This window comes from Triticum dicoccoides, chromosome 2A (assembly GCF_002162155.2).
Source record: "Triticum dicoccoides isolate Atlit2015 ecotype Zavitan chromosome 2A, WEW_v2.0, whole genome shotgun sequence".
In the NCBI taxonomy this organism is placed as follows: domain Eukaryota; kingdom Viridiplantae; phylum Streptophyta; class Magnoliopsida; order Poales; family Poaceae; genus Triticum; species Triticum dicoccoides.
Window position 1 is genome coordinate 593,593,974 of NC_041382.1, and position 13,106 is coordinate 593,607,079.

Here is a 13,106-nt window from a genome sequence, read left to right on the forward strand (position 1 = left end):
CTAAATTCCAATCCGAATTGGGTGGGGGCGGCCCCCCTTTCCTTCCTCCTTCCTTCCCCTTCCTTCCTCTCCTAGTCCAACTAGGGAAGGGGGGAATCCTACTCCCGGTGGGAGTAGGACTCCTCCAGGGCGCGCCATAGAGGGCCGGCCCTCCCCCCTTCGCCACTCCTTTATATACGGGGGAGGGGCACCCCAAAGACACACAAGTTAACAATTGTCTTAGCCGTGTGCGGTGACCCCCTCCACCATAATCCACCTCGGTCATATCGTTGCAGTGCTTAGGCGAAGCCCTGTTCTGGTAGCTTCATCATCACCGTCATAACACCGTCATGCTGACGAGGCTCTCCCTTGACACTTAGCTGGATCAAGAGTTCGTGGGACGTCACCGAGCTGAACGTGTGCAGATCGTGGGGGTGCCGTACCTTCGGTGCTAGGATCGGTCGGATCATGAAGACGTATGACTACATCAACCGCGTTGTAATAACGCTTCCACTTTCGGTCTATGAGGGTACATGGACAACACTCTCCCCTCTCATTGCTATGCATTACCTAGATGGATATTACGTGTGTTTAGGAAAAAAATTAAATTACTGCGTTCCCCAACAATTAGTATGTGCGGACCATGTGCGATGTCTGTTACTCCCGCTCTGCTTCAGTCCCTTGATTCAAATTTTCAGTAGCCCCGGCATTTTACTCCCGCCTCTACATCCCTTGCAATCTCAAAAATATCTGCTCGCCCTTGATCCAAATTTTTAGTAGCCCCGCCTTGTTACTCCCACCTAGTAAAATTTTCAGTTGCCGCAGTATTTCATCAAACACAACATCCGCTCACACAGACACACACAACCCTAGAAACCATTGGTAGGTCGCCGCCATCACCGACGCCTACATCCTCAACCTCTACCTATGTTCCGGGGATTTCGAGGAGCCAATGGCCAAAAAGAGGTTTATCGCGGCCTTTTCGCCCAACGCCGGTGAGGTGGCCGTTGAGTTGTCCCCATCGTCCACCGTGGACCCGATCCTCCATCGACGATCCCCCGATCTGCCCGCCGCCGCGCCCCTACGCTGGTTCGAGGACTTCCCCGTCCTCCGCTGGACCCGGCAGCCAACGAAGTCCTACCTCGGGGTCCGGCAGCGGCGGTGGGGGACATGGGTCACCGAGATTACAGATCGAGAGACCCGCACCCGCCGGTGGCTCAGTAGCTTCCACACGGCCGAGCTCCCGGCCATGGAGTACGACCGCTGGCAGGTCCGCTACCACGGCGTGGAGGCTAGGCTCAATTTCCCCTTTGGCACACATCCGGTCGACCTCGTTCTGCCGGAGCCAGGGTGGTGAGCTCGGCTATGGTGCTGGAGGACCGCTAGGCGTGGGATTGCCTCGAGGCCGAGGCCGCCGACGAGGCCTACATGCAAGAGCTCTGCCGGCAGCACCCGGAGCTCGTGGAGGCGGAGCGGGCGATCTTTGCCGGCGCGTAGGGCGGCGAGGTTATTGCGCTCTCCTCTGATGACGAGGTCGAAGGCGGCGAGGATGGCGGCACAGAGGGCGGCAAGGTTATCGCGCTCTCCTCTGATGACGAGGTCGAAGGCGGCGGAGACGGCGGCGCAGAGGGCGTCGAGGTGGGCCCCGAGGACGAGGAGATCGACATCGACGAGTGGAGGAGTGCCTTCCCCAACGATCCCGACGACGGTACTGGCCCGGACCCGGCTCTCGGCACACCGTACATGACGAGGAAGGATTGGCTCGACCACTACTTCAACCAAAAGTAGTTTAGCTTAGTTTAAATTTATGTTTTATGTTCGGTTATGCAAAACTATCTATGTTTATGTTTGAATGCATGCTACTTTCGGTTGAACCTGCTTTGAACTTGATCAAATTGAAGTTTACAACCTTAAGTTTAGGGGATCGACTAGAAAAGGCCAAAAATTGTTGGAGTATATATATATATCCACTAAGGGTTTTAGTCCTTTAACTTTTTAAGGATCGCCTAGAGATGTCCTTATGACTTGTTTATTTAAGTTCTTCATAATGTGATGCTCTATATGTGCAACTATTTGCCATGCAGTTCAATTTCATCAATAACAGTTTCAACAATACCACTATGAATTACAATATTTGGTTTTTGTTAAGGATATTGCAGTTAACATGCCATTTCATTTTTCAATTGTTGTTTAGCAACATGCATTGTACCGAATGACTAAATATGCAATCCCATGCTACATAGCAACAAGGAAGAGTGTTACCTTAATGTTCTGATGATGTCTAGATATACATGTAATAAAATCTTATATAATGGGATGGATGGAGTGTTGTACTACATCATTTCTCAATTGTTGTTGATCTTCTAATATTAACTTGGTGCTTTTAGGTACATATATCATTGCCAAAGATCCACACTTCGACCCTTTCTGCGTATGGGGCAATGAGATATTCATGAACCAGCATCAAGTGAGGAAACTGATAAAGATTGTTATTAAAATGGGTCAAAAGATGTCAATCGAACTATTTGTTTACACTTTATGCAAGACAACAGTGAACTGCGAGATGGTAAGTAAGAACCCTGTAGCCTTCTTTTTACTGCCCGTAATGAGTTGTGTTAGATGACAATATCTGAAGATTTTTTCTTTTGCAGTGGATCCTGAAGCAGTTTACTCAAGATTACCTCTCAAACTACATGATTGGCGGCCGGCCATCACAAGGGGTTGGACTAGAGTCCTGCATGCCTTCTGCATCCAGGAGAGCACAATAGGGCCATTTCGCTTCACCTTGTTCAGCAACTGGAATGTCTATCGCCTCTTTCTTTACCATCTATAATAGTACAAGTATAGAACCCTGGTACATCATTCTTTATTTGGTGCTTATGTAATTCTTAAACATATGTACCTGTGAATCGAATAATGCATTGGTTATTTGAACCTGATGGATATGAATAAAGCTATAGCCTACTTTCAAGTTTAAATTAGGTACAATTTTAAATAGCAGCAATTAAATTAGGGCGAAATTACGTTGTGCAGGTCATTACGGCACACACGGTTGGTAAAACACAAACGTTTGTGATATACACCATAATCTGACATGGTTCACAAAGAGGAAACGTGTGCAAGCATGCACATAGTTGCCGTTTGCAAAGCGTGTGTGATGTCAGACACTATCACATACGGTGCGGGAAAACTAAATGTGTGTGATTGTCTGCCTATCATATACCGTTTATAATCATGAACTGTTTGTGATGTGCCAGGCATCGTAAAACTCCCGTGCCTAGAATCTGCCTGGAAAACTCCCGCTCCTGGAATTTGCCTGGTTTTAGGCAGAACCACAAAACTCCGACTGCGATGGCAATGCAAGCACAAACGAGTAGCAAGGATGAAGCATTTGGGATATTCGAGATATCGGAAATGGTTATATAGGGACAACTGTATGCATGAATGCTCCCTATCCCCGATGGTTTCTGGGTCGTGTGGGAAGGACCCCCCTATCGCCCACACTCACTTGGTGACGGTTCCAAATGTCATCGCGGAAAGGGGTCAAAAACCGTTTGTTTCGGACCGACACGCACCAGTGAGTGTTGATCCTAAATGTGTGCACTTTGCATTCCAAAAGCATATCTAAAGTAGTGCACACATCTAGGGGGAGCCTGTCTATATTTTGTAGACTATGGGCTTGCACACTTCATTGCTATATTTTTTGTGCAAATCCTATGTTGTCATCAATCCACCAAAAAGGGGGAGATTGTTAGGGCATATTTCTCCCTAAGTGGTTTTGGTGATTGATTACAATGTGCTCGTGGACTAATCGTATGCATTGAGCGTTTCAGATTATCTAACATATGGCACAAGACGGTTGAAGCCCCTCTGAGTTTCAGTGTGAAGATGGTTTTCATTCCCACGTTTCTTTTTATGGTGGACTTGAGTCGTAGGGAAAACCATACAATCAAGATGTGGTCTGCTTTGGAAAGGTTTGGGTGGAATCATCACGTACACACTCATATCGCACCCATCTCATCTTTCCGCTTCTTTCAAATTGTCCATCTATCTTGTTGAAGAAGTGGTGGAGAGCTGCAAGCGGTAGTACTGCTGCTAGTCCCGCTTCTACTACCGCTCACGGTTGTGGTCTCGACTTTTCGTGTCGGGTTCTGCGATAGTACCTCTGGGCCTCTATCGTGCTACCTTGTTAAACCCTGGAGGACGAGCGAAAGTAGGAGGGGTAGTAGAGGTGGTAGTACCACTTGTAGGCGGTAGTTTTGCCCCTACCATTGCTGCTAATACCGCTATGTGCTCTGTTCTCCCATGTTACTTCTTTATCCTTGGCATCCTGTAGGAAGCGGTAGTACCGTTCCCGGAGCGGTAGTACCTCTTGTGTGAGGGCTGAGAAGAGCATAATGGTTGGATTTGTTCCCCACTATAAAAGGGGGCCTTCTTCCCCAAGAAGACCTACCTCTTCCTCCCCCAAACTCCATCGTTGCTCCATGATGTCTACTACACAACCTTCCTCTTGTAGACGTTGTTGGGCCTCCAAGTGCAGAGGTTATTAGGACAGTAGCAAATTTCCCTCAAGTGGATGACCTAAGGTTTATCAATCCGTGAGAGGCGTAGGATGAATATGGTCTCTCTCCAACAACCCTGCAACCAAATAAAAAAGAGTCTCTTGTGTCCCCAACACACCCAATACAATGGTAAATTGTATATGTGCACTAGTTCGACGAAGAGATGGTGATACAAGTGCAATATGGATGGTATATATATAGGGTTTTGTAATCTGAAAATATAAAAATAGCAAGGTAATTAATGATAAAAGTGAGCACAAGCGGTATTGCAATGCGTTGAAACAAGGCCTAGGGTTCATACTTTCACTAGTGTAGGTTCCGTCAACAATAATAACATAATTGGATCATATAACTATCCCTCAATATCCAACAAAGAGTCACTCCAAAGTCACTAATAGAGGAGAACAAACAAAGATATTATGGTAGGGAACGAAACCACCTCAGAGTTATTCTTTCCAATCAATCTGTTGGGCTATTCCTATAAGTGTCACAAACAGCCCTAGAGTTCGTACTAAAATAACACCTTAAGACACAAATCAACCAAAACCCTAATGTCACCTAGATACTCCAATGTCACCTCAAGTGTCCGTGGGTATGATTATACGATATGCATCACACAATCTCAGATTCATCTATTCAACCAACATATAGAACCTCAAAGAGTGTCCCAAAGTTTCTACCGGAGAATGAAGACGAAAATGTGTGCCAACCCCTATGCATAGGTTCATGGGCGGAACCCACAAGTTGATCACCAAAACATACATCAAGTGAATCAATAGAATACCCCATTGTCACCCCGGGTATCCCACGCAAGACATACATCAAGTGTTCTCAAATCCTTAAAGACTCAATCCGATAAGATAACTTCAAAGGGAAAACTCAATCCATTACAAGAGAGTAGAGGGGGAGAAACATCATAACATCCAACTATAATAGCAAAGCTTGCAATACAGCAAGATTGTACCACCTCAAGAACACGAGAGAGAGAGAGAGAGAGAGAGATCAAACACATAGCTACTGGTACATACCCTCATCCCCGAGGGAGAACCACTCCCTCCTCGTCATGGAGAGCGCTGGGATGATGAAGATGGCCACCGGAGAGGGATTCCCCCTCCGGCAGGGTGCCAGAATGGGTCTAGATTGGTTTTCGGTGGCTACAGAGGCTTCTGGCGGCGGAACTCCCGATCTATTGTGTTCCTCGAAGTTTTTAGGGTCTATGGGTATATATGGGAGGAAGAAGTACGTCGGTGGACCTCCGGGCTGTCCACGAGACACGGGGGCGCGCCCAGGGGGGTGGGCGCGCCCCCCACCCTCGTGGGCAGCCCGGGACTCTCCTGGTCCAACTCCGATACTCCGTGGGCTTCTTCTGGTCCAAAAATAAGTTCCGTGAAGTTTCAGGTCAATTGGACTCCGTTTGATTTTCCTTTTCTGCGATACTCTAAAACAAGGGAAAAAACAGAAACTGGCACTGGCTCTGGGTTAATAGGTTAGTCCCAAAAATAATATAAAAGTGTCTAATAAAGCCCATAAACATCCAAAACAGATAATATAATAGCATGGAACAATCAAAATTATAGATACGTTGGAGACGTATCAGCATCCCCAAGCTTAATTCCTGCTCATCCTCGAGTAGGTAAATGATAAAAACAGAATTTTTGATGTGGAATGCTACCTAACATGTTCATCATGTATTTCTCTTTATTTTAGCAAGAATATTCAGATCAATAAGATTCAAGACAAACTTTTAATATTGACATAAAAAATAATAATACTTCAAGCATACTAATAAAGCAATCATGTCTTCTCAAAATAACATGGCCAAAGAAAGTTCATCCCTACAAAATCATATAGTTTAGTCATCCTCCATTTTCGTCACACAAGAATGCTCTCATCATGCACAACCCCGATGACAAGCCAAGCAATTGTTTCATACTTTAGTAATCCCAAACTTTTTCAATCTTCATGCAATACATGAGCGTGAGCCATGGATATAGCACTATGGGTGGAATAGAATATAATGATGGGGGTTATGTGGAGAAGACAAAAAGGGGAGAAAGTCTCACATCAATGAGGCTAATAAATGAGTTATGGAGATGCCCATCAATTGATGTTAATGCAAGGAGTAGGGATTGCCATGCAACGGATGCACTAGAGCTATAAATATATGAAATCTCAACAAAATAAACTAAGTGGGTGTGCATCCAACTTGCTTGCTCACGAAGACCTAGGGCACTTGAGGAGGCCCATTGTTGGAATATACAAGCCAAGTTCTATAATGAAAAATTCCCACTAGTATATGAAAGTGACAAAACAAGAGACTCTCTATAATGAAGATCATGGTGCTACTTTGAAGCACAAGTGTGGAAAAAAGGATAGTAGCATTGTCCCTTTTGTAATTTTCTATTTGTCCTTTCTTTTTTTTGGCCCCCTTTTTTTATTTGGCCTTTCTCCCTTTTTTGGGACAACGCTCTATTAATGATGATCATCACACTTCTATTTATTTACAACTCAAAGATTACAACTCGATACTAGAACAAGATATGACTCTATATGAATGCCTCCGGCGGTGTACCGGGATTGCGATGAATCAAGAGTGACATGTATGAAAAATTATGAACGGTGGCTTTGCCACAAATACAATGTCAACTACATGATCATGCAAAGCAATATGACAATGATGATGCGTGTCATAATAAACGGAACGGTGGAAAGTTGCATGGAAATATATCTCGGAATGGCTATGGAAATGCCATAATAGGTAGGTATGGTGGCTGTTTTGAGGAAGATATAAGGAGGTTTATGTGTGAAAGAGCGTATCATATCATGGGGTTTGGATGCACCGGCGAAGTTTGCACCAACTCTCAATGTGAGAAAGGGCAATGCACGGTACCGAAGAGGCTAGCAATGATGGAAGGGTAAGAGTGCGTATAATCCATGGACTCAACATTAGTTATATAGAACTCATATACTTATTGCAAAAATCTACAAGTCATCAAAAACCAAGCACTACACGCATGCTCCTAGGGGGATAGATTGGTAGGAAAAGACCATCGCTCGTCCCTGACCGCCACACATAAGGAGGACAATCAAAGAACACCTCATGTTTCAAATTAGTTACATAACGTTTACCATACGTGCATGCTACGGGACTTGCAAACATCAACACAAGTATTTTTCAAATACACAAATACTCAACTAGCACAACTTTAATATCACTATCTCCATATCTCAAAACAATTATCAAGTATCAAACTTCTCTTAGTATTCAATGCACTCTATATGAAAGTTTTTATTACATCCCTCTTGGATGCCCATCATATTAGGACTAGTTTCATAACCAAAGCAAACTACCATGCTGTTCTAAAGACTCTCAAAATGATATAAATTAAGCATGAGAGTTCATTAATTTCTATAAAATAAAACCACCACCGTGCTCTAAAAAGATATAAGTGAAGCACTAGAGCAACAACAAACTACTCCGAAAGATATAAGTGAAGATCAATGAGTAGTCGAATCATTATGCAACTATATGAAGACTCTCTAACATTTAAGAATTTCAGATATTGGTATTTTATTCAAGCAGAAAGCAAATCTAAATAAATTAAAATGACGCTCCAAGCAAAACACATATCATGTGGTGAATAAAAATATAGCTCCAAGTAAAGTTACCGATGAACGAAGACGAAAGAGGGGATGCCTTCCGGGGCATCCCCAAGCTTAGGCTCTTGGTTGTCCTTGAATATAAACTTGGGGTGCCTTGGGAATCCCGAATCTTAGGCTCTTGCCACTCCTTATTCCATAGTCCATCAAATCTTTACCCAAAACTTGAAAACTTCACAACACAAAACTTAACATAAAACTCGTAAGCTCCGTTAGTATAAGAAAGCAAATCACCATCATAACTTACTGTAATGAACTCATTATAAATTTATATTGTTGTAATATCTACTGTATTCTAACTTCTCTATGGTTCATACCCTCCGATACTACTCATAGATTCATCAAAATAAGCAAACAACACAATGGAAACAGAATCTGTCAAAAACAGAACAGTCTGTAGTAATCTGTAGGTTTCGACCACTTATAGAAATCATAAATTCTTAAATAAATTGGTCGACCTGAGGAATTTATCTATTAATCATCTTCAAAAATAATTAACTAAATATCACTCTCCAGTAAAAAATGGCAGCAAATCTCGTGAGTGCTAAAGTTTCTGTTTTTTACAGCAAGATCAACAGGACTTTCCCCAAGTCTTCCCAACGGTTCTACTTGGCACAAACACTAATTAAAACATAAAAAATCAATCATAACAGGGGATAGATAAATTATTTATTACTAAACAGGAGCAAAAAGCAAGGAACAAAAATAAAGTTGGGTTGCCTCCCAACAAGCGCTATCGTTTAACGCCCCTAGCTAGGCATGATGATTTCAACGATGCTCACATAAAAGATAAGAATTGTAAAATAAAGAGAGAATCTTGAAGAATATGACTAGCACATTTAAGTCTAACCCACTTCCTATGCGTAGGTATTTTGTGAGCAAAAAACTTATGGGAACAAGAATCAACTTGCATAGGAAGGTAAAACAAGCATAACTTTAAAACTTTAAGCACATAGAGAGAAAACTTGATATTATTGTAATTCCTACAAGCATATGTTCCTCCCTCATAATAATTTTCAGTAGCATCATGAATGAATTCAACAATATAACCAGCACCTAAATCATTCTTTTCATGATCTACAAGCATAGAAAATTTACTACTCTCTACATAAGCAAAATTCTTGTCAATCGGAATAGTGGGAGTATCATAAGAGACTCGAATACTATAAATTGTTTCCACATTAAAATAGTAATGTTCAGGGAAAGGGTAATCATAATCATGACAAGTTTTATAAATATAATCATCACTACTTTTTATAGCATAAGTTTCATCACAATAATCATCATAAGTAGCAACTTTGTTCTCATCATAATCAATTGAAACCTCTTACAAGATAGTGGAATCATTACTAAATAAAGTCATGACCTCTCCAAATCCACTTTCATAAATATAATCATCGTAAGTAGGAGGCATGCTATCATCATTATAAATTTTCATATCAAAACTTGGGAGACTAAAAATATCATCTTCATTAAACGTAGCATCCCCAAGCTTGGGACAAACATTAATTACAGCAAATATATTCTCAAAAACATCATCTTCATCAAACATAACATCCCCAAGCTTGGGCCTTTTCATATCATAAGAATAATCACACTCATCATTAATAGCATGGATAGCACCAATAGTATAGCAATTATCATATTCTTCCAAGCAAGTGCCAAAAAAAAATTCAAGATCATAAGAAGTATCATTATCTTCCCAATCATAATCATCACAACAAGCAATAGGCATAACGAGATCATCATCAGGTGCATCATCTTTCACAATTATATTTTCATGAGGCACAACAGTAATAGGAGCAGCATTATTTGGGAGAGATATCTTTTTACCTCTCTTCTTTTTTCTTTTCTTCTTCTTCACCACATCATGTGTGGGTTCAACCCTCTTTTTGGGGCTCCTTATTAATGAGATTGGTTGAACATAAGGCTCCTCCTCGTTACCTGATTCATCATAAGAAATAATAGGAGGGTATTGGGAAATATAAGGATTTTCAATACAATTCACCTCACAATACATATAAATTTCCTCTAGATCAAAACCAAGAAGTTTATCACGGGCAAATACTGGAAGATAGTTAGTTATACGTTTCATTTCTTCATAACCCATAAGCAAACTAAGTTCATTATGATGTGCAAGAGAAATCAAGTCATCACAATTTTTGGAAACGATTAGATCATGAAACAATTTGCATCGGATGGTTAAATGACCATGTTCATTGCAAAGTTCACAAGTACGGCCAAGAAAATTTAAATTTTCAGCACAAACATCTAGCCTTTCTTGCAACAATTTAGTTTCTAAATGCTTATGACTCTTGCAATATCTATCTTCCCTATTTGGTGTGTACTGGCGAACCCAATGCACTCCATGAAAATTGATATCTTTATAGGAGACATTTTCATCATAACTAGTGCAATCATCATTAGTACTATGGATATTCAAGGAGTTCATACTAACAACATTGCAATCATGTTCATCATTCAAAGATTTAGTGCCAAACATTTTAATGCATTCTTCTTCTAACACTTTGGCACAATTTTCCTTTCCATCATACTCACGAAAGATATTAAAAATATGAAGCGTATGAGGCAAACTTAATTCCATTTTTTTGTAATTTTCTTTTATAAACTAAACTAGTGATAAAACAAGAAACTAAAAGACTCGATTGCAAGATCTAAAGATATACCTTCAAGCCCTCACCTCCCCGGCAACGGCGCCAGAAAAGAGCTTGATGTTACTACACAACCTTCTTCTTGTAGATGTTGTTGGGACTCCAAGTGCCAAGGTTTGTAGGACAGTAGCAAATTTCCCTCAAGTGGATGACCTAAGCTTTATCAATCCGTGGGAGGCGTAGGATGAAGATGGTCTCTCTCAAACAACCCTGCAACCAAATAACAAAGAGTCTCTTGTGTCCCCAACACACCCAATACAATGGTAAATTGTATAGGTGCACTAGTTCGGCGAAGAGATGGTGATACCAGTGCAATATGGATGGTAGATATAGGTTTTTGTGATCTGAAAATATAAAAACAGCAAGGTAACTAATGATAAAAGTGAGCACAAACGGTATTGCAATGCATTGAAACAAGGCATGGGGTTCATACTTTCACTAGTGTAAGTTCCCTCAACAATAATAACATAATTGGATCATATAACTGTCCCTCAATATGCAAAAGTCACTAATAGAGGAGAACAAACGAAGAGATTATGGTAGGATACGAAACCACCTCAAAGTTATTCTTTCTAATCAATTTGTTGGGCTATTCCTATAAGTGTCACAAACAGCCCTAGAGTTCGTACTAAAATAACACCTTAAGACACAAATCAACCAAAACCCTAATGTCACCTAGATACTCCAATGTCACCTCAAGTATCTGTGGGTATGATTATACGATATGCATCACACAATCTCAGATTCATCTATTCAACCAACACATAGAACCTCAAAGAGTGCCCCAAAGTTTCTACCGAAGAGTGAAGACGAAAACATGTGCCAACCCCTATGCATAGGTTCAGGGGCGGAACCCGCAAATTGATCACCAAAACATACATCAAGTGAATCAATAGAATACCCCATTGTCACCATGGGTATCCCACGCAAGACATACATCAAGTGTTCTCAAATCCTTAAAGACTCAATCCGATAAGATAACTTCAAAGGGAAAACTCAATCCATTACAAGAGAGTAGAGGGGGAGAAACATCATAAGATCCAACTATAATAGCAAAGCTCGCGATACATCAAGATTGTACCACCTCAAGAACACGAGAGAGAGAGAGAGAGAGAGAGAGAGATCAAACACATAGCTACTGGTACATACCCTCAGCCCCGAGGGAGAACCACTCCCTCCTCGTCATGGAGAGCGCCGGGATGATGAAGATGGCCACCGGAGAGGGATTCCCCCTCCGGCAGGGTGCCGGAATGGGTCTAGATTGGTTTTCGGTGGCTGAAGAGGCTTCTGGCGGTGGAACTCCCGATCTATTGTGTTCCTCGAAGTTTTTAGGGTATATGGGTATATATGGGAGGAAGAAGTACGTCGGTGGACCTCCGGGCTGTCCACGAGGCACAAAAATAAGTTCCTTGAAGTTTCAGGTCAATTGGACTCCGTTTGATTTTCCTTTTCTGCGGTACTCTAAAACAAGGAAAAAACAGAAACTGGCACTGGGCTCTGGGTTAATAGGTTAGTCCCAAAAATAATATAAAAGTGTCTAATAAAGCCCATAAACATCCAAAACAGATAATATAATAGCATGGAACAATCAAAAATTATAGATACGTTGGAGACGTATCACTCCAATGCTCATTTCCGCCTGATCTCTATCCCTAGCCAATCAAACTTGTTGATTTTCTAGGGATTGGTTGAAAATGCCCCGATCTACACTTCCACCAAGAGAAATTTGATTCCCCCCGCTAATCCCTTGTGGATCTTGTTACTCTTGGATGTTTGGGCACCCTAGACGGTTGAGGTCACCTCTGAGCCACATTCCATTATGGTGAAGCTTCATGGTGTTGTTGGGAGCCTCCAATTAAGTTGTGGAGATTGCCCCAACCTTGTTTGTAAAGGTTCGGTCGCCGCCTTCAAGGGAACCACTAGTGGAATCACGGCATCTTGCACTGTGTGAGGGCATGAGGAGAATACGGTGGCCCTAGTGGCTTCTTGGGGAGCATTGTGCCTCCACGCCGCTTCAACGGAGATGTACTTCCCCTCAAAGGGAAGGAACTTCAGTAACACATCCTCGTCTCCACCGGCTCCACTTGTGGTTATCTCTTAACTTTGCTTTGTGCTAGCTTTACTCGTGTTATATCTCTTGCTTGCTTGTGTTGCTTGTGTTACTTGCATCATATAGGTTGCTCACCTAGTTGCATATCTAGATAACCTATTTGTTGCAAACCCTAATTTGTTA